Source organism: Ctenopharyngodon idella, chromosome 14 (assembly GCF_019924925.1).
Source record: "Ctenopharyngodon idella isolate HZGC_01 chromosome 14, HZGC01, whole genome shotgun sequence".
Classification (NCBI taxonomy): Eukaryota; Metazoa; Chordata; class Actinopteri; order Cypriniformes; family Xenocyprididae; genus Ctenopharyngodon; species Ctenopharyngodon idella.
Window position 1 is genome coordinate 20,344,418 of NC_067233.1, and position 27,873 is coordinate 20,372,290.

A 27,873-nucleotide genomic window follows, 5' to 3' on the forward strand; every position below is an offset into this window, starting at 1 on the left:
CATGATTTACTCACCCTCAAGCCATCCTAGGTGTATATGACTATCTTCTTTCAGATGAACACAATCAGATAAAAATTTTAATAATTCTAATAGTTGTGAATGGGGAGCCTCATTTTGAAGTAAAAAATAATGCATCCATCCATAAAAAAAGTAATCCATACGATTCCAGTGGGTTAATAAAGGCCTTCTGAAGCGAAGCGATGTGTTTTTGTAAGAAAAATATCCATATTTAAAACTTTATAAATTCAAATAACTAGCTTCTGGTGGACGACTGTACACAATTCGACTTGCGCCCTAATGAGTAATCCTCTGACACGATGTATGACGCAGGATGTAGGAGTATTGTAAGCTTAGACGCCTCTCGCGGTTCAAACAAATAGGGCTGTGCAACAAATTTAAGCTCCTTTTCTCTTATATCGAAATCCTCCAAAATTTCTCTTTAAAAATTATCGTTTTAGACTTATAATCCATGACCGGTGATTTGTTTTGCTCTATCCTCTGCGCCTCCGCTTTCGCCATTGTGCGTCAGGTCCAGGGATACTCTTCTGCTGCAAATCAAATTGCGCATTCTGCGTACGGTCATCCGCCGGAAGCTAGTTATTTGAATTTATAAAGTTTTAAATATAGATGTTTTTCTTACAAAAACACATCGCTTTGCTTCAAAAGGCCTTTATTAATCCACTGGAGTTGTATGGATTACTTTGTTTATGGATTACTTTACCCATTCACTGCCATTATAAACCTTGGAGGACTAAGGATATTTTTAAATATATCTCTGATTGTGTTCATCTGAAAGAAGATCATATATACCTAGGATGGCTTGAGGGTGAGTAAATCATGGTATAATTTTCATTTTTGGGTGAACTAACCCCCTAACATCCGATTCCATCCACCGGCCGCTCGTTCCAGCTGGCAATTTTGAATATATGTAAATGCAACCTGCATCCAATTTCATCGGAATTATTTTTGACCCATTCGCCAGCCATGCCAGAAGCAGTGTTTTACAATCCCATGTGGAATTTCAACAATTTGTCCACAGGAAAAATCTTAAAGTGTGCAGTTTATATGATGCAATGGCCTTGTAGCTTAAATGGATATCATTGTGTGTACCCTCAAGCCTTGTTAGTTACAGCTTCCCATTTTTTGTTTTCTCAAATGATATTGACATGAATTATGTTCTCTGAAAGGGATAACTACAACATTTGCTCATATGATACAAAAATATCTTTGTGTGTGCTTGTATTAACAATGCAGAAATTGCTGTTCACGTTTTTACTCAAGAATTGAGTTTGTGTGTGGGTATTCTTTTAGGGAAGAGAGTTTCAGGGATCGTAGAAGAGTGTTTTTGGGAACATATGGCAGGGGCGAGCTCTGAAGATGGAGATGGGCTGAATGTTTGTAGGCACACGCTGATTTGTTTACACTGATGTAGACCACCCTTGAAGCATATGTCAATACTCACTGAGATGTCTGGATCCGTAATCTCAATGGAGAAAACAGTGAGATGTTCTGCTTGCAAAATAAACATCCTCATGAACTCTGATCTGATGGACATTAAATCTGCATCTCTAGGGGAAAAAAAACAAACAAAAAAACAAACAAAAAAAAACTAGTCGCAAACCAAGAGGAAGAGCTTGATATCCCCCCCACCCCCCACCCCCCTCCTTTTATCACCAGCAAGACGTCCAGGAAGTTTATTTACGATGCTTAAGAAACATGGTGTTACAGTTGGTAGCTCCATTCATCCCACTTAAATGTTTGTCAAAACATTTGAAGGGTTGATTATTATCAGTTTCCCTTTATCCTCAAACTTCCTCTAGTTGTGCAGCATGGGTTACGGTCTAAACCGAAGCACAGTCACTAGTACCAATTAGATGGTTGGATCGGTTTACCGTGAGGATAACCACTATAAGTAAAGAAAGCTGTAAATCTCATTTCCATTGAGGAAGACTCAATGAATAGTTGTTAAGTGGGCCCAATAAAGTAGTTATTCAGGTCAAATGGTGTTTACGTAGCGGCCATTTTTTGTGTCACCTACTCCCATTTTCGATTGACTGTGAGGGACATTCTTCTGTAATGAGGTGGAAAAATGGTTTGGGAACATAACTGGTGTCATTTGCTTTGCCAACACACAACCCTTTGCATGTGATGCTGAAACAGGCTACTGTATAACAGACCATGAAAAAAATCTAATGCCTTCAGATCCAATTGAAATAGATGTTGGTCTTGCACAACTCATTTTAATGTATTCTTAATTAATTATACAACTCTTTGAAATTTAAAAAGTATATCAGTCAGTTACTGACTATTTTGGTCAGTTATTTACTAAGACTAAGTTATTTAATCAGACTTTTTAAACACTTTTTTTTATTCAGCAAAAGCATTAAATTGTTCAAAAAAGAAAGGAAAGACATTTATAATGTGACAAAAGGTTCTTTTGAACTTTCTTTTCATTCTGAAAAATAAATAAATAAGGTTTCTGCAAAAATATGAAGCAGCACAACTTTTCAACATTGATAATAATCAGAAATGTTTCTTGAGCTGCAAATCAGCATATTAGAATGATTTTTGAAGGATCATGTTACACTGAAGACTGGAGTAATGATGCTGAAATGATGCAGCTTTGCGTCACAGGAATAAATAACATTTTAAAATATATTACAATAGGAAACAGTTATTTTAAATTGTAACAATATTTCACAAATTTACTGTGTTTTACTGTATTTTTAATAAATGCAGCCTTGGTGAGCAAAAGAGACTTTTTTCAAAAACATAAAAAAATGTTAAAACATTATATACACATTTTTAGGTTAGCATTCATAGTTCATAGTTAGAAAGTGTAAGAATTGCAATTATTTATTTTACACACTATTTACTCAACAAATTCACTAAAAATATTTAAAATAAACATTACCTATTGTCAGTGCTTTAGATTTTGGATGCTAACCCATTTCTGTTAACAAGGCTAGCAATCATCTCAAAATGGCCTGATTTTGGCCGAACCAATGTCAATCTATCAGTTTAATTATTGTCTGACTGGATTATTTGGATGACTTCAGACACCACTGGAGAATTTTGTTATGATATTACTATTTATCGGTGTCACTCTGGCTGATGTGATTTTTGATTAGGCCATAAAAAAGACCAAAAGGCTAATAGAGGTTCACAGATCCTGCATTTCAGGTTGGAAGTTTCTTTTCTGGCCTTGGCGCCTCACGGTGCCTGGATGCTGGTGCGGGATCTTGTTACTCGATGGGGGAGGTGCTCGTAATGATGGGAGTGTGAAAAGAGGAAAAACAGCCCAATTTGAATTGGGGGTTGCAGACATTTAGCTAAATGTGTGACTAGAGGCATGAGTCCATTGAGCAGTTGTGGGTCAGGAATGAACTTTTCCATTAAGTGGCAATATTTGATTTGCAGACCATTTTTTGTCTTTCTAAGGGCAATTTTTATAATTACCTCATTAACTGTATTTGCATTGCCCTTTAATCAAATGCTTACATTTAACCAATAACTTATCAATCAGTCAGAAAACTGTAGACTTATATTTAAAATTTGATCAACATCAACACGTCATCTTTACACTGCAAAGGTGGAACAGAAGCGGCATCTGACATGGCGTTTTTGTTTAATGCTGCTCAGAGATGGCATACATGTATTTAAACAATGATTATATAATGTACATACTACATAGCCATAATATAAATTAAAAAACAGGAACTCATTACAGGGTAGGGCTGCAAAATTTTGAAAAAAAAAAAAAACATTATGGGAAATAGCACATCATATTCTGTCTACACAGACAAAACAAGCTAAGAACCATTTATGAATTAGTTTATTTCTTTTTAGTTTTTACGCATTAGAAAAGCAAGATTTCACATTGGTTCTTTTAGTAGCATGAAAAACAAAATGGTTTTTCAAGCTGAGAATAAAATAAAGCTGGGAATTCCATGAATTTAGTCTAGCACGAGTTCTGCACTCTCGCAAATATCCACTGAATGTGTCTACACTGCAAAATGAATCTCTTACTTACAACTTATCTGCACTTTGTTGTTAGAGCACTGAACAAAACATTTTGACTAATCTAAACACCTCTGTTCGGGCATTGCGTTCATAAGAAAATTGTGTGGTTGTTTATATTCCTCAGCGCTGGAAAAAAAAAATGCATAAAAACAAATCGGTAACACTTTCTATGAAGACCATGCTTATAATGAATTATAGCTCCATTTATACTTATTTATAAGCAAGTATTACTATTTTATAAACATATTTATAAGGACTTATTAAGACCTATACCGCATTATAAGAACAGTTATAGTTACATTTATATTATTTATATAATTAATTATAAGTCATGCCTTTTGCTTTTTCAATGCTCATGCTTATAAACCATTACACACTGATTTATAAGTATTAATTAGTCAGTTATATGGTTCCATGAATGTATTTATAAAGATGCAACCTGCATTGCTGCTTAGTGAATGTATTGTTAATAGCTGTATTGTGTTCTTATAAATACTTATTGTGAGTAATAATACAGTTACTAATCTCTATAAATGCATTATTAATGGCTTTAAGTAAAGTGAAAACACAAAAATTTTCCTAAAGCAAATGTTAAGAAATCACGAAGATGTGCTCATCATACATTTTAAGTTGCTTACTTGTAAATGTAACTAATGAACAACAATTTCTGTAATAAAATAATGAAGGGAAAAAAAAACAGTTGTAAAACAGTTACAAACAGTTGGAAAAAAATTTATCGTTTTTAATGTTACATACTTGCAAAACACTGCAGCAATATTTTTTAAAGTATAATTCCAAACTGCTATAAGCAATACCATGCATATGGCTGAGGAGATATAGATTTTAACAAATCAAAATTACCATTCATGACCTCTAATGCAAACATTAGCCATTAAAGACATAATTAATAACTTATTGTTACAGCAAACAAATGTCTCTGGAGCTATGATCATTTATAAATCAATCAGTGTATAATGGATTATGAGCATGCACATTGAAAAAGCAAATGCATGGCTTACAAGTAAATATAAAAATAATATAAATGTATCTATAACTGTTCTTATAATGTGGTATAGGTCTTAATGAGGCTTTATAAATATATTTATAGAATAGTAATACTTACTTATAAATAAGTATAAATGGGCCTATAAATCATTATAAGCATGGTCTTCATAGAAAGTGTTACCAACAAATCTTTGTTGCAACCTGAGCAGATCTAATTGTAAAGCAATGAACACTTTTCATTCATTTTTTATATTTCACTTTAATCATAACAGCCGTAATAGATATATTTGGAGGGCATTTCTGTTCATTTTGGTGGCATTTTTGCCACAAGCCCCCATTAATTTCCAACCTTGGTGCCCAGGATGTAGGCTTTCCCAGACTGGAATTTGAAAGCCGATTACAGAAGTCATGCATACGTTGATGGTCCAGCTTCTAAATTCCTCTTACAATAGCAAATTTGCAAATGGTGTGTCCCAAAGCAGTAAATCTCAGTCAAATGGGAAGTTTGTTAAGCAGTCCGCTGATAGCTGCTGGGAATCCTACATGTTTCACACGCTCACTCGCACTTCCTGGTCATAGCATAGGCTGAATAGTTCATTGTTGTGGGCCGGTGGTCTGTGTGTTGGCCAGTGCTCAGGTCAAAAGTGAGTATAGAGGACCAGAGAGAAGGCCAGGTTGGGTTGCATGCCTGACCCCACACCAAAGGTCTTACAATAACATTTCTCCTGTTTTGTCTGCCTGCTTGTCACTTTTCCAAGCGCTTCCCATTTTGCGATTCGGACTTGTTGGCTTACTGCTCCTCTGTGCTGTTTGGGACGCCTCCCACCCCCATATCCCCAGCTGTTCTTTTGGTTGCATTACAAATGAGATGTTGAAAAGCAGTCCTTTGACTGGAGACAGCTCCCCTTGTTTTCTTTGGGATTTGGCATGTCAGTTTGTGTTGGGGCCTGTGCCTCTCCAGCAGCTGTGTATATGTCATATGTCAGAGAGGGCTCTGGTGCTCCCTGTGCAGCAGAAGCCCACGCCAGCCTCCAACCAAAAAGCTATGCGCGTGATTGATGGAAGGCATCTCTTGCAGTTACACCGTCCTCTGACACGCAAATGAGTCAGCTTCCCCAAAAAAGTTTTTTGTTTAGTTAAGGCAGGGCACTTAACTGTACCAGCCATCAGCCTCTGTTATGTCTGACCTGCCCCAGATATCAACCACGTCAAGAAAGCTGCCGACAGTGCCTGCCGCATGCCACCACGCAGTTCTGAATTGCAAGGGCTTGGACTTGTCAAAGATGCCAGCATCTTCCAGAAGTTGCTTTGTATGGAATTGCATCATATACTGCTTTCTGAGTGTCTAAGGTGCTGCTGTAACTGTATGCAAACACTTAAGTTGCAAAAATTATTGCATACCTCATAGTGTCCATCAACAAACATATTGTTTTTGTTTAATGTTTGCTTGAAAAATGTATTGCTATTGTAATGCTATTTTGTTTGATAATGCAGTAACATTCATAATTTTTTTTAAGTGTGACGTAGGTGTCCAAATACTTCTTGTGACTGTTGTATTTGCCTGTTCTACTCACTTGAGTCTGGAGGTTTGCAGTCCAGTTTTTTCTTCTTGCAATTTGTTTTCAAGCCAATTAGGAATGTAACCTTCTGACCCCCTTAATACCAAGCTACCTCTTTGTCTCTTAAACATCATGACATGCCTCCCCTGCTGGCATACCCTGTTCAAGGTGAAAGGTTTTCCGTGCCTAAACAACAGCCGCAGAGTTGACTGACATTAAGTGACTGGTGGAATGCAGAGAGATTTCCTCACCATTGTCAGACAGGACATGCAACAGTTGTTCTATTTTATTTAATTTAATTTAATTTAATTTAATTTAATTTAATTTAATTTTATTGTTTATTTTATTCTATTATTTTATTTTATTTATTATTTTTTATTATATTTTTATTATATATTTTATTATTTTTTTGTGAATAGTAATTGTCTAATTTTATTTATTTTAATTTTTTTTTTTTGTAAAATTCAAGCCACTTATTTTATTATTTTTCTGAATAGTAATTTTCTATTTTTTTTTTTTTTTTTTACCTTTTTATAATTTTATTTTATTTTATTATTTTGTTTTGTTTTGTTTTGTTTTATTTATTTTATTTTTAATTTAGGACACCTGTTTATTATATTTTTTTTTATAATATTTATTTTTTTTATTGTATTTTAATTTTTTTGTAAAATTATTATTAGTTTTATTTTATTTTTTATTTTTTTATTTTTTATTTACCCACCTGTTTATTATTGCTTTGTGAATAGTAATTCGTCACCTTGGAATTATAAGGTTCTATCTGCATATCTGCATTCTGAGCAGTTTTGAGATACTGATCTTCAAAGTTTTGCATTCCATATAGCAAAAATGATATGGGGAACAAGTCCCTTTCGTACATTTTTTTTTTTTTTTTTTTTTTTTCTACTTTTTTGTGTTTTTCTGTGTTTTTAGCTATTGTAAAGCACATTGGACAATGTAGGTTGTATTTAATTGTGCTATATAAATAAATTGCCATTGCTATTGCCAAATGTATTCTAAATGTACAATATCAAAATCCTCTCAGATCTGTAAATGGGGATTTTTGGAATGGGTCAAATGCAGATAGAACCTTCTAATTCTAAAAAAACACTTTCCGTTTGGAATGCAAAACATTAACTGAAGCAATAATTATCAAAAACACAAACAGGTTACTTATAATTTGTTTTAAAACATAAAGTTATTGTTTTAAAACATAAAATTAGTGTTGTAACAATGTGTTGACATGCATGAGATAGTTACATTTAATGCTTTCTATGACATTTGTTTCATATTTTAGAATGAATATTAAAGTTAAGCATAAAAGGCAGTGCTAAATATTTTGTCCAGTACAGATGTTAAATTTAGGTGGGAATATGGTAGGTAATATAACACCCCTAGTGAAAAATAAATATAGTAAAATGTATTTGAAATATATTTATTTTATGCTAAGTATACTACAAATGCATTTACATATTTATGTACTTAATATAAATACCCTGCAATTGTACTTTTAGTATACTAAATTGGTATACTTAAAGTCTGCTAAATTGGAACAAGTATTTTTGTGTTGAGGTCCAACTAAAGATTTTTTTTTTTATTGTGCTAAAGTGGAACTATTGCAAGTATACTTTAGGTACACTTTAAATATCTTGCGTTCAAATTATACAGTGATCATACTATCCTTACTAATAGTGATAAAATAAATACATTTTAGGCTTAATATTAAGAAATATGCATTGTGCAATAAAAAGAAGAACTCCAAATAAAGTTTAATTAGAATATTTATGTTAGTAAATATATTAATGGGTTTGTAGTTAGTATGAAATTAATGTAGGCCTATTTTAAATACATTTTGGTAGGTTTTTTTTCACTGGAGCAGACTCTGCATCCATTGCCTCTGACATGTTTTCTCACCGTCATGCACATATTTTGGAAACTCTTAAGAAAACTCATAGTTACCAAAACTCATAATTATGAGATTTATCTCATAAATACACTCTTTCTGACATGACTTGAAAACACTGTAACTGCTGAAGCTAAACCTTGACCCCCATTGGCCTGCCCCAACATCCTACCATTGGTTGAATCAGAAGTTGACACAATGATTGATCTGTGTTTCAAACACGCCATAAAGCCAATGCCATCACACTCACCAACAATCTGTTTTGCTGTACTTTTGCTAAACAACAGAACTCTTTGGCGTGCACACTATTGGAAATCTGTATTGCAGATTTTGGCACATTTGTCAGAACGAAACATTTAGAGTCTAGAAACTCATTGTAGCTAAAGACCCAAGTCTCAGCATGTATTTCAAATCTGAGAATGATCAAATTATTTTTAGATGATGCTATGTAATTTTTTAGATGAGACTTTCTTTTTGTGCAAACCAAAGAAAACGTGAGGTATGAAGTGAAACATCTAGTTTGTTTCACAACAGGTGCTGTAAAGGAGGAATTTTAAAACTTTTGCCTACAGCTCAAATGTAACAATGAGCAATTTGCAAATAAAATGATTTAATTTGTTAAATATTTAAGTACTACTTCAGTAATTTATTTTTGTTGAATCCTATGTTGACCTGTTATGATTAAATGTACAATTCAATTAACTGTATTTGAGTTCTACTTGTTGAGTGTAAAAAAAGTATTGGTCTAGATAAAAGTTTACAGGAAATGTGTTTTGAGTTGCAATAAATAATCATGAAATAAGTTTTATAATTATGACCTTTTAAAAAATTTGCCCACACTTTGAATATCAGGTAGGCTATTGTTTAATTCAATTCAAATTTATTTCTATAGCACTTTTCACAATTTTGCATGGTTGCAAAGCAAATATACATACATATAGAAAGTAGTTACAAAAGTAAATATTTGTAATTATGACAAATAAAGAAAACAACATATAGTCAGTTTGAAATGGTGAAAGAAATTCACGTACCTGATCAGAAGTTTTATTACTTTAGTGTATTTCTAATGCATTCCAATGCACCTAAGTGTAATACACTTTTTCCATTAATGCTACTTTAATGGCCCGTTGCACAATGAAATATGGACTGCAGCCCTTTGGGCTGTCCAAATATTATGAATTATTATACAAATTATTATACTGATGCTGACCAGTCCTCAAAAATTACACAAAAAGTTAAAATGTCAAATAAATTCAGAAACCATAGCTGCATGAAAAGTAAATCATTTTAATTCATGCATCACATTTAAATCCGCAGTGTAATGCGAGATCGCCAATTCATTTCATTGCGTTTTACGTCAGGAACAGTTGAGAGTTGAAGTGCGCAGAGACAATCGGCAGAGAAATGTTGCAGATGGTTTTATTCCATCTGCGTGCACTGAAAAACAAGCAGTTCTGCATGTTCACATTCTTCCACCAACGAACGGAACTGTCTGTGTTTTAGTGCGCACACAAGAATAAAACTAATGTTATGCCGGTTTATGCAATTACTTCATGTTGCGTTAATGACAGATCATGTCAAGTAAAAGGGAAGCAAAACATTCTTGATATTTAATGTTGCGTCTGCTGGTTTTATTTCTTCAACAGCTTTCGTGTTATATACAGGCCGTTTCACATTTATTTTCACGAACCACTTACTGTGCCTATATTGAGACTTTTCTCGGCAATTCACAGTCTTTTAATCCATATAATTTGTGCTGTCATTAATCTGATAATCTGAAAATCTGTTTACTTATAGCTGTACTTGTAACAGTATAGAGAGAGTACTTCTGAGTACGCCACCATGCAGATATACTTGTGGAGTATATCTGCGTGGTGGCGCAACAGGTAAAGTGAGTGCTCTTGTGCGACAGTGACCTGAGTTCGAATCCAGCCTGTACTGGTTCCTACATTCAATATACAAATACATATCTGTTCCCATTGTCTTACTGATGTTCACTGGATAAGTAAGTTACTGGTATACTGGGGGTGTCTGTAAAAGGCAAATTCTTAAGCTGTGACTTTATTTATAAAGATTACTTTATTGTAACCTATTCGAAGCTCACTATAATGATGCCATTAGCACACTTCAAGTTTACTTGGAATGCCATTGCAATGTGTTTTAAAATCACTAAAAGTTTGTTATCAGTATAATATTAATGTATGTTAAACACTCATACAGTGTAACTGAATTGCAATCCTAATGTCACCAAAATACATTTGAAGCTTATGCTGACTGAATTTCAAAACTTTAATACAAGAGTATATTTAAAGTGTACTAAAGTATACTTGGAATAGTTCCACTTTAGCACAAACAAGTATATTTAATACAGCTTTAGTTGAACTTCAGCACTGCTTTTGGACAACTAAAATGCATTTAGTACAAAATTAGTTGTTCCAATTTAGAAGACTTTAAGTATACCAATTTATAGCGTGCCACAAATACATTTAGTTATACTAAAGCATATACGAATAAATTGTGCTTAAGTATACTATTTTTTCACTAGGGACATTATTGCAGGAACAGTTTAAGGATAAGTTTCCTTTTGTTTAGACAGAAAGCAGCTACTGTAATACTTCTGACCACTTATACCACAGAAAGTGGGACACGTAAAATGGCTTTCTCTCTAGACATCAGTATGGCTGAAATAACATGCTAATGTTTATTGTTGTAATGAAGATCAATTAAATTGTTAAATGTTTGACTATTTGACCTTTAAGGCTTAATATTGTAAAATTTAAGACATTTTAAGAAAAAATGGAAAAAAAAAAAAAAAAAAAAAACTGCAAGAAAACAGACAATGCTTCAGCAAAGGTGTTTCACAAAGTTTAATAAACAATGAAAAATGTTTCATTGACTATATATAATTAAAAATATTTCACATTCAAAATATTTAAAATATTTCAACTATGCAGCAACTCAGTTTTTACTAACAATGTAAAATTTAACATTTCATCTCACTTAATGTCATAGTTTATACACTTTAATCCGGTATGCCATAGTGTAGAGCTTTATAGCTACATTACAGCTCAATACAAGTAGACAGGATGGATCAAGGTTAAAACATAACCTCCCTCATATGACAATGACGTGACTGGGATAAAACAAATAGACTACAAAACCCGAACCTATCCTTTAGTCTTGCCTCTTAATAGCACTGCCGGCTAGCATGGTCTGTCTAACTATAAAAATAACTCCTCAGCAATAGCTAAAGCAAAGCACAAAAAAAGCTGAAATTCGCTGGAATTTGGGCTGCTGTCATTGACAAGATCATAAATAAAATAGTCGATCATTAAGTTTCTAATAAACATCGCGTTGCGTGGCATTGTTTAGTATTCACTGATTTCGCGTTTTCTGCTCTCTTTTCCGCTGTCACAGAGCAGCCCGGCAGCATGACAAAGAAAGCTGATCCTGATTCTTGATCGGTCCTCGTGTGTGCATTATAAATGCTGATTGGCTCACAGATCGAACCTTATAGAAGGTTCTAGTAGATAGAACCTTTTTTGTTTTCTAAAAAAAAGCCCAAAATGTACACAACTTAAAAAAAGAAAGATCACATAATGTAAATAAGTTGTTACAGAATATGTGAATAACTTAATTTTGACAAAAATGCAAGATAGAACCTTATAATTCCAAGAACCTTATAATTCCATTTTTTTTTTTACCTTTTTATTGTATTTAATTTTATTTATTTATTTTTTTTTTTAATTCAAGCCACCTGTTTATTATTTTTGTAATTAGTAATTGTCTAATTTTATTAAAAAAATGTTTTTACCTTTTTATTTTATTTTACATTTTTTGTCAAATTCAACCCAATTTTATTTATTTTTTTATTTTTTTATTGTATTTCTCTAATTTGTCTTAGCTGTGTTATCTTAAAGAATTTTTGGAGAAACATCTGAGACAAAGTTGCTACTTAAATTAGTGTTGTTTCTATTTTGCTTTTATTAATTAATGTTTAAATGTGTTTCAGTCATTAATGATTATTTTATGGTGCAGTTGTCCAGGCTGAATTTTTACAGTTGGTTTCTGTTTTTTGTCTGTTATAAGAGTGGAAAGCATAGCCAGCTGTTAAGTTAAAATCCACAGAGCAGTTGGAATGTGTGAAGTGTGTGAGAGTTGTGGAAGTGGTTTTAGTGCATGGGAATCGCAGATGCTGCTCAAATCTGCATTTGTGTGTGCCGAAGAGATTTTCTTAACACCTTACCATTCTATAACATTAAATATTTTAAACACAATTAAAATACTTGTCAATAGAGAAAAAAAAAAACCTATTCATTAAATAATAACGTTATATAATATATGCGTTTTTCAAAAGCATCGTGAGCTAAGTTGATTGTAGAGACCATTGGTGGCAATGGTTCTACGATCTATTTAGGCTTCCCTTAAGAAAAAGAAGTTTATTCAAGTGTGCTATTAGTATACTTCTTTTAACCTAAAAATAATTAAGTATACTTTCAATCTACTTTTTATATACTTCTCAGAAATATACTTGATGTACTTCTCAGAAATATACTTAAAATTGCACTTAAGTATACTTGATTGAGTAGCCTATTAAATGCTTTTTCATATAGTTTTACACAAAGTCTTATAAACTTGTGAAAAAATATATACTAATAATGTATTTGAAATAAATTTATCTTGTTCTAAGTATACTACAAATACATTTACATATTTATGTGCTTAATAAAAATACTCTGGAACTGTACTTTTGGTATACTAAACTGGTATACTTAAAGTCTGCTAAATTGGAGCAACTAATTTTGTACTTAATGCACTTTAATTGTGCGGAAGTAGTGCTGAGGTCCAACTAAAGATATACTTAAGTATATTTGATTGTGTTAAAGTGGAACTATTGCAAGTATACTTTAGGTACACTTTATATATTTAAAGACTAATATTATACATAGATCATACAATCCTTATTAATAGTGATATTAAAACACTTTTTAGGCATAATATTAAGAAATGTGCATTGTCCAATAAAGAAATACTCCAAATAAAGTTTAATTATAATTTTATATCATTAAGTCTTAAGTGATATGTCAATAAATATATGAATGGATTTGAAGTATACTTAGTATGAAATAGTCTTACTTTATTTTAAATAGATTTAGCTGTAGTTTGTTTGAAAATATTGATTTATATATGGAGCTAGGATTATGGCAATACTATTTGAATTTGAATTGTGTAAATTTGAATTATAGACAAGTGTAATTTAATAAAATTGAATATTATGTGGCATTTGCGAGGCTGCAAGCTCATTATCATAAGAAAAAATCAGAGCCATTCAACGGCCTTGAAATTAATCCGGTTTTGTCATGTGTGTTACACGTGTTGTTTAAATTTAAACACAAGTCAATATATAGTGATTTTGTTTTTTTTAAGCATCTTTGGAAAATTGATTTATGATGCATTTCAAATTGTATGATGTTGAAATCCTTGTGGGAATTTCAGTAGTAGCCTATTACAATTAACGTATCATGTAATGGAAAACCTTTTAAGTAGTATAACCTTTTACAAACAAGTAAAACTGAACAACATATTAATTTTAAGTATGGTTATGGCAATGCTTAATAATAGTTGACAAATGTTTTTACATTATAAGTTGTAAATTGTAAATGTTAAAAATGTTTTTCAAAATATCTTCCCTTTGAAAATATTAAAATGATAAATATATAAATATTTAAAATATATAGTCGCAGTAGGCCTACACATGGTTATAAAGTACATTTAAACCCACTAAAAGCTTAATCATTTAGCTATGTTCTTAAAGTACACATAAAATATACTTTAAGTAAGAGTAACAAAAGTATGTTTTCTGTAAATACACTAACTTCACTAAAAGTATGCTTGTGTTTAGCATATTTAAGTGTAACAAAGCATATGTTCATTACCAAAGTACTTTTAGTATACTGTTTAGAAATATAATAAAAGTGTGCTTGTGTTTAGCATATGTTTTTAAAGTGTAACTAAGTATATATTTATTACCAAAGTACTTCTAGTACATTTTTTTAAAATATATTAAAATGCAATTCAATATATTTTTAATGCACTTCAAATAAGCATGTTGGCAATACAAATGTATTGTTAACCTACTACTTGAATTTCAAGTATATTCTTAATAAATTTAATATGTCTTTTTCACCTGGGCACTTACAAGTTTACTACTAGTACATTGATTTTATTGATATACTAACTACATAAAGTATACTTTAAAAATATACTTAAACATTGCTTAAGTATACTTCATAAAATGAACTTGAAGTATTTTTCTTTTTCGTAAGGGTTACAATGATTTTGGAAAACGTAGCCCAGTAGTGTCAAGTCAGTATATTGTTTAGAACTGTTTTGCTTGCACCTGTGGAAGTCTTCATCTTCTGCTGGCTGTTATGTCTCTCAGCCCCTCCAAGGATCAGGCCTGATAAAATTACCTATATGGGGATATGAGAAGCTCTTTTGTAACAGGTGTGGGTCTCATTTTCCCAACCCCAAATTCATTGTCCATTGGAGGTCCAGTTAAACTCTCAAACCTCATACTGTGTTGCTTTAGGATGCTGAAATATATTTGTGTTGCTGGCATGTCTTGTTAAAGAAATAGTTCACCCAAAAATGTATAATTTATGTTAACAAAAAAAAAAGTTACAAAAAGCTCCATAAAATTAACTTTAACATTTATTAGGGACATAGCCATGATGATTTGTGAAATATTTTCATTGAATTGTTTGATGCAGTTCACAAAACCTGAATGACTGATTCGTTCAATGAATAATTCATTTATTAATCAGACTGATGTGGCTGAGTTAAACCCTATCATACACATACAATGCGGTGCAAGGCGCGACACAAGTGTCTTTTGCTAGTTTCAGCCCGACGCAGATCTGTTTCCTCACTAGAGAAGCATTCCATTTTTCCGCTTCCAAATTCCGCAGTGTAAATAGCGACTCTGCCATGGCGCAAGCGCAACTGGCTTTTAAGAGGAATGGGAGATGAGACTCTGATTGGTTTATTGCACGTTAAACACACCCATTACTCATTAACCCTTTGGGGTCTGAGGCTAATTTGAAGCCTTGGAGAAGTTTTAACATGCCCTGACATTTGTGCTTTTTTCAGTTGCTTATAAACATATTAAACACAAAAGTCTCATTACACTGTATTCAGCACTAACTAGGCTACAATAATATGTGAGCAACAAGTATGTACATGTTTGTGTTTTTAAGAGAATTTTGTATATGCATGGTTTTTGAAAAAAAAAAAAGTAACTGAAATAAGGCCTCAAAACACATACTAAACATTTTTTCACAAGACCTTTGGGAACTGTATATTTTAGTCTAGAGTTTTTGCTTCAAAGTGATGTTAAAATCATTCTGCCCACTCTGACACATAAAACAATGTATTGAATTTAAATTTCTAAAACACTTTTTGTTTAGGATGGCCATATGCAAGGAGGCGTGAATCTTCATGAATAATGATGTGATTCACACCTGAGGAGATTAAGACCCTGCCCCTAATGAGCCACATAATGAGCCATTCAGTCAGGAATGTGACTGAGTGAACTAAGAAAGAATGCAATGACAAAAGTAATATATCATTTTTTGTTTGTTATAGTTATAAATGAGAGTCAAAGACACATTTTGAGTACACAGTTATACCTGGAAATAAATCCTGTTCAAAAATATATGTGAACATCACATACCTGGCATTTGGTGTTTCTATGCACTGGAGAGAAAAGAAGAAGAATAAAAAAAAAAACTTTCCTGCTTCCAGTCAGTGATCTCAGTATCATATGCATGCAGTCCAATATGGGCCAATATCTGGTCACTATAATTCTCAAATCTGTGAGATAAAAGAAAAAGAAAGAAGCTTTTTGAAAGAAGTCTCATCAAGCCTGCATTAAAAAACAGCAATACTATGAAATATTATTACAATTTAAAATAATGGTTTTCTAATTTAATATACTTTAAAATACAATGTATTTCTGTGATGCAAAGCTGAATTTTCATTATTCATTGTGAACAAAAGCTTCATTGATATGGCACTAGACTATTTCAGAGTAAACACTTCATAATCTGTTCAAAACAGGCCAAAGAAATCATCTAAACATTCATATTACTACCTCTATGACATTTTATGTATTATATTTGTTATATTATAGAGCCTAAATGTCTGTATTATAATATTCACAGACACTATAATTGCAATTAGAATAAAGAACTTAAGAATTTAAAAAACTTACCATTCACAATTATTGGCTTGATCAAGTTGATCCTCGACCGAAATTAAATTGAAAGTTGTGCTCTTCCTCTGAGGTAAATTCTTCCAGAATTATTCCTCACTACGTCTCCAAAACGATGTACATGAATCTGACTAAGCTTGATACATTTTTCTGAGCTGGAAATGCTGTTGCATGTATCGCCTCAGAATTTGCGTTTGAAAGCTGTGCACGGTCCATGGGCGTGGCCGCATTAGCGGATAATGAGATGACTCGTGAACGACTGACATCTCTCAATTTTCAAACAGATTACATAAACAGAGAATATATATTTTTGATTTGACTTGTATTATTTAAAACCTGACATTTCAACGTTTCTTTGGACATATGTCTCATGTTTGTGTGATAAGCATTCTCTAAGTTACAGTTCATTTTCTGAGGACTATCAGAATGGACTTCATTCAGATAGAGATGGCAGGTTGCGCATCATGTTAGTTTTCTTTATTTTGCAAAAAGCAAAACATTTTGTTTTTACTGTGAGTGTACACAAATAAAAGAAGACATTCCACAGTTTTTAATAATAAATAACTCTTATTTGTACCTCCAAAATTGCCGACTCCAGAGTGTTAAGAGTATAGGGACAACCCTTTTAGACCATGCGCCGGGCGCGCCGACCATTTTTCCCATCCTTAAACTAGCAAAAGTGGATTCGGACACGTCCTAAGTGCACTTGCGCAGTGCGCTTTAGGCCATGTGCTTAGATTGTTAAAATAGGGCCCACTGTGATCCAGTTGCAGTGATGGAATAACAGTCTGTCACACAAAATTATTGTTTGACTACATAAAACTTCATACAGTTGACTCTATGATGGTGTTTTGCATCTTTTTTGAAGCTTGAAAGCGTAGTCTTCATTGTAATTGGATGAAAAGAGCAACCAGCACATTATTGAAAATTTCTCCTCTTGTGTTCCACAGAAGAAATGAGGGTGAGTAAATGTTGACAGCATTTTCATTTTGGGTGAAATATCCCTTTAAAAACTTGTAATGCTTTTTTTAACAGGCAGAATGTGTGCTTCAGACACTAGAGCTGTGTTTCGTGTAGAGGCCCTGTTTCTAAAAATATTTGGCAGGATAGCTGATTTACGGCCAGCTCCCATGGGCCTGATCATTTTATTTTGAGCGGGAGCGGAAACGGAGACGAAGGTTGTTCATGGGGCGGAACCGCCAGTGAAAGACCCTCACGTGACGGCAGTGGAAAAGAAAATAACCGCGAGGCAGATGACAGATCAGCGTCCCGCAAGGACAAAATTTGAAGTACACTGACAGGTACAAGTGCTATGACGACGGATTCATTTGAGACAATATTCTAGGATTGCTGGCCACGTGAGGTTCCCCTTCTGTCAATGGACACTTTGTCGGATCTGGCCGTGCCTTTCGGGTCAGGGTATTCTTCTCCTGTGGCGCCACAATGAATACAAGGCTAAAGCGCTTTACAAGGACAAGCTGAAGGGGGAAGGGGGAGATTAGAACGGGAAACTACAGAAGTGCTGCGTTTGTAATTTTATACAGGTACTTCATGTGGACCCCATTATGCAAATAGCATTCCATAAGCCTTGGACCAAAAATTATGCTTTTTTCCAGTCACTTTCCTTTTTTTAAAACTGAAAATGATACAAAGCTCCTTTATGAACAGATTTTATAGTGCACATTAAGAACACATGTAGCACATGGCCCAAGCAACGACCCAGCGCTACTTCACTCCCAGCTGCCGTTGTTTGCGCGTAAGAGCTTTGAGAGGAATGTCCTACAACCCCCTTCCTCTCATGCATCTCACTACCTCTCCACATAAATGGAGGGCTGTGCTCATGAAATGCCCAGTCTACATTAGAACTCAGTACTGAATGCCATTCTTTTTCATGGGTCAACTTGACTCGAGGTGTCTTATGTGCCTTTTTGCCCTGGTCAGGTGCCTGCAGAGCATGTAGATGAAACGCTTTCTGATGGAGAGCGGCACAGAAAAAATGAGGTTAGTCATGGTTGAGACACGGTGTGGAATGTGTGAGGCAGGAGGAACGAATGGACTCCAGCAGATGGAATGGAAAAGGGAGATACTTATAGTCAGAGTTTGACTTTGGAGGGATTTGGGTCTTTAGTGATTTTTATTTTTAAAATGTTCATCATATATATATATATATATATATATATATATATATATAATATATATAATATAAAATATAGCTCTTATTAAAAAAAAAATCTAAAACAAAACTCACAATGTTCTGGGTGGTTGCCAGGGCGTTGTGCTGGTTGCCAAGGGATTGAGTGGTTGCTAAAATGTTTTGGGTGGTTGCTAGTAAGGGTGCACTATACAAGCAAAATTTTATATTTTATTGGTTTCTAATGATATTATAATCATATATTGATACACACAAACATTTTTATGGAAATGTGATTATAAAGTACTGAAAAAAATATGTCCTTATGACAATTTCCAAATTAATGGTAGACACAAATGTATTTTATTTATTTTAAGTTTATACTACCATCCAAAAGTTTTGGGACGGTAAGATCTTTTCACGTTTTTGAAAGAAGTCTCTAATGCTCACCAAGGCTGAATTTATTTTAGCAAAAAAATACAGTAAAAACAGTAATATTGTGAAATATAATTACAATTTAAAATAACTGTTTAATATTTTAAAATATTTTAAAATTGTAATTTATTCCTGTGATGGCAAAGCTTAATTTTCAGCATCATTACTCCTGTCTTCAGTGTCACATGATCCTTCAGAAATCAATATATGCTGATTTGCTGCTCAAGAAACATTTCTTATTATACCATGGTCTGTCTTAATACTCAAATCTGATTGGCTGGAAGGTGTGCAATAAAACTGTTAGGTACAGGTACATAGTGCACAGGTAGTTCCAAGTCAGTTTAACCTGTTAGTGTTCCACTGTACCGCCCGTGGTACACATACCTTTAAAAAGAGACCAAAACCATGCATATACTCCAAATGGTTCAAGACAGCATGCAATTTTCTTTGGGTATGCCTTTTTGGGCATTTTAGGCAAATTGCCAAGAATTCTAAGTGGTTAATTACCGTTCTTTATTAATGCACTGTTTTCATTGAAGCACCACACGCATACATCACTGGGAGATCGCGCTGCACACACACAAACATTCAGGAGCACAGAAACTTATCAACGCTGCCCTGTGACTTTTAGTAATAAAATAGCTTCACTACTGAACCACTACTTTTATATCTCTCAGGAACGAGGGGGTAACATCACTAGTTTTGAAGTAATTAAACTCACATCTTTGTTGTTAAGAGAGAGAGACGCTGAACAGATTCAGAACAGGTAATTCACACGTGCATCTCTCTCTCTCTCTCTCTCTCTCTCTCTCTCTCTCTCTCTCTCTCTCTCTCTCTCTCTCTCTTTACTCTCCCTCTTAATAATGAATTCAAATAAATGCTATAATTCATTCAAATAAATGTAATCTTATGCACTACTTTATCTCTGTGTCTGATTCAAAGTGGGCAGAATGCTAGATCTGATGAGACATAACTGACGAAAATAACCGTCATTTTTACCCTAAGTTAAGTTGTCAATGCTGGCAAATGACCATGGTATAAGCGGGATAATCCATGGCTAGCTGTGCATTAAACTATTTGAATGCACTCTGCTTCACGTTAGGTTTGCCGCCTCCACATCATGCATTAAAATCATTTAATGCACAGCTAGCCGTTGATTAACCCTCACTTATTATCAATGTTGAAAACAGTTGTGCTGCTTCATATTTTTGTGAAAGTCATGATATATAGTTTTTTTTTATTTATTTATTTATTTATTTTTTTTATTATTATTATTATTATTTTTTTTTTTTTACAGCACATTGATTCTTTAATGAATAGAAAGTTCAAAAGAACAACATTTATTTGAAGTTTGGAACCGTATTGTAAATGCTCATGATCATTGCAGTGAAACAGTTTCGTGTACTTACATTCTTTAATATAAAATGTTTTGGCCATTTTATCATGCAGAAAATCAAAAGTTTGATTGCTTATTCAACAATAACAAGCCTCTCCTCAAGCCTCTCCTTACGCATTGAAGTTTAGAACAAACCCATAACCTTAAATGTGAGCAATAATAATAATGATGCACCACAAATATTAATAATAAAATTGTATTTTTTGATGTGTACTCATTCAAAGTTTGGTTTTTATTATATTTTAAACTATGCTTTGTCCCATGGATAATACCACAATAATACCATAGGCTTCGACCTGCATCTGTTGTTGTAGTGCAATGGGGCTCCTATTTAACAAATACACAAAGTTTATTAAAAAAAATTAAGCAATTGCAGGTGCTGGCCTCCTATCTAAAGTGGGGTTAGTGCCCTGAGCACAGATAAGACACAGAAGTGTGATCGGACAGGCTCGTCTCAGCCTTATCAGGCAACTGGAGGCCGTCACCGTTAAATATTAGCCATAGAGATTTCGGCCACCCGTACCTCCAGCATACACTGTTAATAGTTTCCCTTTGCAATACTGTTTTGATATCAAGTTGTCCTTGTGCTGTGCCACAACCTTTTTCCCTCTTCTTTCAGCACTCCACACCTTGAACTGTGCCGCAACCTCAAACCAATGGATTGTCAGCATGACATGTTCATAAGTTTTGAACATCTAACATTTCATTCTACAAAAGCCACCAGTTTTCTTGTGGAAAGACGCAAATTGCAGATGCTGTGTAGACTGGTGTGTGATGAACGACCATTTACAGCTCTGTTTTTATTCTTTTTCGTCTGAGGGGAGGGAAAGGGTGGATATCTTATATACTCATGCCCTGCATTCCGGTTCCTGTGAGCCGTTTTTCTGAGCGGTAAAATGGAATTAGCCGAATAGCACACACTCGGATGTGTGACTGGCTGGGCTTGTTTGCCTTGCACAGGGTTTCCCAAATGGGGCTTTGTGAGTTGATGAAAAGCTAATAATTAATTTAATTAAATGTAACATTCAAATAAAGAAATGGGGCTATACAAGTAATCAAAATAAAACTGAAATAGTGAAATATCTGATAAAATAGCATTTATCAAATTGAAGGCTGCAGTTTAAAAAGTACATAGTCTGTTGCACTTAGTGTTTCAGAGTGAAGAGCGGCACTGTGTTTATTTACACACATGCAGCTGATAATACTGTGTTTTCAGAGCTCAGTAAAAACATTAATAAAGAGTTGTTCTGCATAATATTTTTGTGGAAATGTTATAAATGTGTTTGCTATCACTTTTGATCAATTTAGTGCATCCTTGCATTAAAACGTACTTACCCCATGGTAGTGTATCACGGTTTTCACAGAAATATTAATCAGCACAACTGTTTTCAGTGTAACAGTGTATTCAGTGTATCACTGAAAACTGGAGTAATGATGCTGAAAATTCAGCTTTGCCATCATAGGAATAAATTACATTTTAACATATATTCACATAAAAAAACAGTTATTTTAAATTGTAATAATATTTTACAATATTACTGTTTTTACTGTATTTTTTGATCAAATAAATGCAGCCTTGGTGGGCAGAAGTGACATTTCAAAAACATTATACAAATCTTAATTATTCCATACTTTTGACTGGAAGTGTATATAAATAGTTTTAAAGTAAAACAATCAAAATAAAACACTTACTAAAAAAAAATTAATGTTTTATCTGTTTACCTGCATGTCATGTGACAACATCAGAGAACTGTGAACATGCAAATGTGTTGTTAAATTATTAAAATATTAACTTAAAATTTCAGGGGGTACTTCAAGAAAACGTCTAATGTATTTGGCTGACAAAAAAGTTTGGGAACCCCTGGTGTAGCATAGGGTTGTGTTTCTTTTGCCACATGCTACCCAAACCTGTTGTGCTCGTCCATACATCTGTTCCTGGCTCAATCATTAATCCTCATCATTGTCCCCATCGTTGAGTCCACACGGCTAACGCGGCACCCTGTGGAGGTCATTTTTATCTCCCCCCTGTGAAACATAAAGCCCCCACAGCAGCCACGTGTAATTGAAGTTGTGGCCTTTAACACAGTTTTTTGCCAGCATGCAATAAGAAGCTGGCTTTTCCTTTGACTTCCCGGCCGAGGTCGCAGCCCTGGGAATTCTCTGCTCCCTCTGTATTTTTTCAGGCTCCCCTTTCACGTCCAATACATCTGCATGATTGTCATCCAGACCCAAGTTTCTTCTATTGAGCTCTCATAAAAGTCGCCCTTTAAAAAAAAAAACTCCTTGGTTCCGGTCTCGTTAGCTTGCGAAAACAACGCCTGCTGAACGTGGCCTTTTCATAGCTTTTCAGCACTCTGATGTCCAGAATTTACTGCAACATTTCGTTCCTCAATTCATTTACACCGAGAAGACAGGTGCTGTTTAAAATGAATATGATCTGGGTTAATTTGGAAGGACATACCACGCTTTGTTTCCATTGAACCTGTGGCCATTATATAAGGTGAGATGGAGGTTTATGCTCCTCAGAACTGACAGCTTTAAATGTTTCTGGAGTAAGTCCAATTGAGGTCTGGTTCTCTAACCAGCATTATTCATTTCCTTTCAAAGACTCTTTCTACTTTGACAATTATATATCGGCCCAGCCGTTGCATGGCAAAAAAAAATTAAACAAGATACATTTGCTTGTGTCTTAGGAAAATGTATCTTCAGTTAAGTTTATTGTTCTCACTTCATTGACATTTTTTTTTAAGCATAAAACTCACAATTATTTTTTTATTCTTAGATTCTTTAAATTTATTCTTAAAAATAATCTATGGTAATGTAGTATGAAAACTAGCATTGCACGCTTTAATAAATATCTTTGTTTTAAGAAGGAATAAAAAGAGCTCATGTCGTGTTCCTACTGCCAGAACAGCAAAGGGAACTAAAGACTTTAAAGAATCTGCTGACTGGTCGACATGGCAACATTATCCGCTCAGCACCCAACACCCTACTAGCTTCTGGTCCTGAGATTCCCAGAAAAGTGTGTCTCCTTTGGGGCTGTTGCAGAACGGCAGAGCCAGCCAAACCTTTCTTTTCCCACCACTCCAGCCCTTCATTAGATAAACCACTCACTCAGTCACTGCTCCACTTTGTGGGATCCTGTGCCATTCACAACATGTTTTGTACTGTATCTGTTTTTCAACTGATTGCATGTAATTATATGATTATATTAAGGCCTGTCTAATGTATTACATTACTATTTATTTGAAAGTTCCACTAAGACGTGTATATATACGTATACACTAGGGGTGGGCGATATGGCAAAAATATCATATCACGATTTTTTTCAGGAAAATCACGATTTACGATTTTTATCACGATTCTTCATGTTGTTTTTACTATTTTGCAAGTGACTGAGCATTACAGCCAAACTAATTTCCCTATTTTAAAAACAAAGCCTTACAAAATAACAAAATATAAAATAAAATTAAAAATGGCAGACATTTAGGCCAAAGTGGGGAAGATAAAAATCTGTCATTATTTTTTATGTTATTTGTTATTATTTGTTATTAATTTTATCTTTATCTTTAAAAACATAGGCTACACATTATACAAATGAAATTAATAAGATGATTTATTTTTTCAGCTACAGTAGATGTATTTAACAGTAGCATTCAAGTAAAAAATTAAATGAACAAATATAAAAATATAACACTAGACTTTACTGTATAAATTATACATTGATTCTTAATAAAGCTAATGTATTAAAGTTCTCAGTCAAGAGCAAAAAGTTATTTCGAAGAATGACGAGACAGTTGCTGGTCCATAGTGACTATGTTTTTCCTGCCATGGAAGTCAATAGAGACCAGCAACTGTCCAGCTAACCCACATTCTCCAAAATATTTTATTTTGTGTTCTACACAAGAAAGAAATGAATACAGTTTTGAAACAACATTACAGTGAACTATCCCTTTAAGGACAGGCGACCGCATGGTTAATGCATGGTTGCAGCCACGCATCCAGTTTTCTCTCAAATGTTTACTTTCACTTTAGACATAACCAACTGTGTTTCTGTAAACTTTGGACTCTAAAAATAACTTTTGTGGATTGAAGTGTCCAGCGAATATTACTCTACCGCTGCGTTAAAATGTGACGTGAATGTACGTCACGTTGAACAGTATGCTGAGACGGAGGCGCTGGAACTGTAACTGATAGAAAGCACTGTAGCACGATACTACGATATTTCTTCATAAGCAGATCGTGGAGACATTTTAATCGTCCACGATCAAAAATCGTTATATCGCCCACCCCTAGTATACACATACATATACACACACACATATATAATATATAATATATATATATATATATATATATATATAAAATTTAAACTTACAACATAAGAAAAAAATTGTAGAAAAACAGATAATGTCCTGGCTGAAATTTACTAGTACATTTTCCATTAAGTTCCATTAAGTACTCACATTTCTTTTATCCATAAAACACAACACAGTACAATGCGTAATTCAAAATATGGATAAAACGCCTGTGAAAAAAAATCAGTTCCTTCATATTTACACAGTACATTTTCATGGACTTTTAGAGTGAACATTTAAAATAGATGTTCATAGATGTTCACAGTTTGTAGAGTGAACATTTAAAACAATATCTTTACATTTATGCATTTGGCAGACATTTTTATCCAAAGTGACTTCAAGACATACATTTTATCAGTTTATCATGCATTTTCTGAAAAATCGAAATGCATTTCACACTCTAAGTGTGTGTTACTCTAAGATGTTGTCATATGGTTGCTAAGATGTGTGTTACTCTAAGATGTTGCCATATGGTTGCTAATGTGTTATGGGAGGTTGCTAAGGTGTTCTTGATGCTGGATTGGAAATTACTTAAAGGGGTCATGAATTGAGAAATCAAATATTCCTTGAGCTTTTGACATATAACAGGTCATCATACTACAAGAATATATTGTAAGTTTCAGAACTGAAAGCTACCTTGTTAGTACAAAAACAGCTTTTATTTAAACCAAGCCTAGATTACGACTGGTTGTGGAATGTGCCTATTTATTACATCATAAATAGGTGAAAGACAGCCTCTGCAGAAGAAAATCAACGCCTACTTTTACATCGTTACCACTGTAGCCCCGCCCACTGATTCGCACAGGACAAGTAGTAGGTAAATGTCCGCACAGACGCAAAGTGAATATTGAGACAGAAGAGTCCACTAGGTGGCAATAAACACAATTGTGATGTATTGTGCAGCAATCGAAGAAGAGTGCTTCAAGAATAGTAAACTCTTTACAAAACAGTAAACAAAGGAGCATATCATTCTCCGTTGTTTTTGTTTTGGTTCTTGCATGCAATGGCGGACCCGCTACTTTTCTTCTATCCCTCCGAGCGATTGTCCTGTAAATGACAGTGCTGCCCTGGGCAGTTGTACTGGGCATGTGTCAAACTCATCCATCCGTGCTTATCCGTGGTTGAGCATACTTTGAAAGCTCTGCGGACACGACTGTGCGCAAGACGGAGCGGATTGCGGAAAATTAAGTATACCCGACCTTTACTGTTAAAACAGCCCACCCTCCTCCCTCAAAAAAAGTCACTATTATATTTTGTTTATAGATATGCCTCCGTCAATGTAAGTCTATGGGATTTTTTTCCCCCCTCAATTAAACTTTATAGGTACTTGTGGTTAACAAAATACATTGCTGATTTCTTGAAGGTCTTGTCTGATGTAAAGATGGCCAGCCCATTGCCTCAGGGCAGCGTTAACTGTCATGCTATTGCAATTGGTAGCAATTGACCTATTGACAGCAGGGGAAATGGCTGTTCTTTACCTATCTGAATGGAGAACTGTCTGTGTAAGAATATTCCCATCACTTTTACTTGTTGCCCCAGGCAGTGACAGAAACACAAGGGGAGGAGATGGCCTTTTAGATGAGACCGTAGAATAGAGATATTACTTACATATCTGAGCTATACATTCTTTCTTATGCTACATATTTTCAGCACTTGCAATCCTTTGTTATTTCTTAGATGCTCTGGTTAGGGTTTGATGTAAAAACCCTACGTACTGAACTTCTGCAATTAATTCAGCCTAAACCACTTTGTGTATCGACTCCATTCAGACTGAGTTTTGTATAATTTTTAGCCTTAGGAGTGCTGTCAATTTTTTAATTTTGTCATTTAATAAATATCCTTTTGACTACTATACAGTATTTGCATAGTGAATTATGATTGGTCTGGCCTTCCTTGCATGTGTTTATATTTTTACAAGCTACCAAAGCCTAAAACTTTCAATACTGGTATTTCCTTTTGGAAATGCAAATATAATTCATACACTTAATCTTTTGCATGTTAAATGCCTTAGTATTTGTGTAAGCCGCAAATGTAGGAACACAGTTATGCACGAAAATCAGAAAAGCTTTTTGACTCTTGTCATGCCTTAATTCCTGATTTGTTGCAGATTTAGTATCACATAAATGTAGTTTTTAAAAATTACATTTTTTTTTTTAAAAATGTGTTTGCGTGTAACTGTACTTAGCGGTGATTATAGTCATTGAGTTGCTGAATTCTGGTTTCATTGTAAAACTGTCCCAAAGTCAAAATTACCTTGAATGTAGGTTTGTTTTCCAAAAGAAATGGAAAAGATGAAATGTTGCAATTACAGTTTTTGTTGTAACTTTCCAAAGATTATAGTCTAGTTTGCATTCAAAGTTTTGACATGCAATAGTTAGTCTCACAAAACTACTGAAGTTTTGACCATTTTCAGCCTGATCAGTTTAACGTCATCATGGTGGTCTTTTTGCTTGTGTAGCCGTTGGCTCTCAAAACCTCATGGTGGCAACATGTGATATCCCACAAACCCCTTCATTGCAGCTTTTCCCGAGGGAGACCCGTACTCAATCTGGCAAATGTTTTAAGAGGTTTTTAATTTCATCTGACTCTCACTGGCTCTTTTCCTCCTTTGGCCGGCTTTAGTAAACAGATTCTGGAGCTCACTGAACAGAGCGTTCAAATGTTAATTGCTGGTCGAACTTCCTGGACCCAAAAATGTCCAAATGCTTCATGATAAGCAATGAGAAAGTAATTAATATGAGAAATGGTGAGGTTTTCATGCCTGTTCTAGTTGTTAAAGATCTGTAAATAC

At 34.0% G+C, this 27,873-nt stretch overlaps 1 protein-coding gene and 1 long non-coding RNA gene across 4 annotated transcripts in view; one reads left to right on the plus strand and one right to left on the minus strand.

The window, feature by feature from the left end:
* LOC127494694 (uncharacterized) overlaps positions 1-27,873 on the minus strand; it is a 447,433-nt gene that overhangs the window by 198,467 nt on the left and 221,093 nt on the right. The window lies entirely within an intron of this gene.
* The window catches only part of fgfrl1a (fibroblast growth factor receptor like 1a), an 87,739-nt gene that overhangs the window by 5,615 nt on the left and 54,251 nt on the right, over positions 1-27,873 (plus strand). Inside the window, exon 1 of one of the 3 annotated variants that reach the window (XM_051860762.1) lies at positions 18,746-18,763. The exons of the other annotated variants lie outside the window; for them this stretch is intronic. The gene's annotated coding sequence lies outside the window, so the exon portion shown is untranslated. Of the gene's footprint in view, positions 1-18,745; positions 18,764-27,873 lie in introns of those variants that run through there. 3 annotated transcript variants of the gene reach the window in all.